This window comes from Dendroctonus ponderosae, unplaced genomic scaffold, assembly GCF_020466585.1.
Source record: "Dendroctonus ponderosae isolate FM_Combo_2020 unplaced genomic scaffold, Dpon_F_20191213v2 Dpon_F_20191213_1, whole genome shotgun sequence".
Taxonomy (NCBI): domain Eukaryota; kingdom Metazoa; phylum Arthropoda; class Insecta; order Coleoptera; family Curculionidae; genus Dendroctonus; species Dendroctonus ponderosae.
In genome coordinates, this window is record NW_026017110.1 from 37,128,763 (window position 1) to 37,129,790 (window position 1,028).

General features: G+C 35.9%; 1 long non-coding RNA gene across 1 annotated transcript; it reads right to left on the reverse strand.

The window, feature by feature from the left end:
* Positions 1-606, reverse strand: LOC125504007. The gene is made up of 2 exons (XR_007281245.1): positions 245-606; positions 1-171 (listed from the first exon to the last, which is right to left on the reverse strand). It is a non-coding gene; the product is annotated as an uncharacterized LOC125504007 (long non-coding RNA).
* Positions 607-1,028: the final 422 nt, after the last annotated feature.

The following is a 1,028-nucleotide window of genomic DNA, read 5'->3' on the forward strand; positions in this document are numbered from 1 at the left end:
TCAATTACTATTTCTATATTGCTTGAAGATAGGGCGTCAACTTTTCTATCAATTGAAGCACCAGCTGCTTATTCAGCCTAAAAAGCTTGACGAACTTGATTTAATTTATTTCCATAGCCTTCATGGGTTGACAAAATTGCCGTGGAGGATTTTCTTCTTGTTTCTCTGCATCTACAAGTTCATATAATCAGTAATACTAAAATAGTTTCTACTACAAGACACGATTCGAAACACAAAAACCTACCTTGAAGATTGTTGAGAACAATTCCATACAAGCCCGCTCTACTCTCTGTTAGAAAATCTCTTAAATTGCTTCTTATTTTATAAACACTCTACAGTTTTATTTATGAAATTCACTATTTCGAGTTCGAACCGAAATCATACCACTTTTCAAACCGTGTACCTACGCCAAAACCTGTGTAGTGTGTGGTTATAAAACCGGTGAACGATGCGTTCCCGCGAGATTTGGCAAGAGAAGCTTGTTCTACTGCCGTTGCGTGATGGGATCACTCGATCGCGTTCAAGAATACCAATATTCGCTTCCCGAGAGAACCACGCCCTTCTTTCTCATGTGATCGCCGTTCCCAGTTTCGAGAATTGGGCTCCTGGAGGAGTACGAGAAAAATATTTAAAAAAATTTTTTCGAAAATTTCTAGAAGATATTAACAGTTGAAGATCGAATTTCAACTTTGTTATTAAGCATTATTTTGAAATTGTTCCATGTTTAAGTGGTAGCATATTGGAATACTTAAGCATTCAAAAAGAAAAATTACGATCTTTGCTTCAAATTACGAAAATTTTTGATATCAAAAAAGTTCCCTTCTACAATTTTTTGATGAAAAGGCACAGCGGCAATCATGTTTTTTGTCATTAACAAATAGTTACAGGTGAATAGGCCCTTGTAAACAATAACAATAATTTGTCAAACTGTGATTTACTTTGAATTTCCTTTCACGAATTTGCGGATATGCGATTAGTTCAGGGGAAATGCTACAGTAACATAGCAGAAGCTGAAAGAACTCACGCCA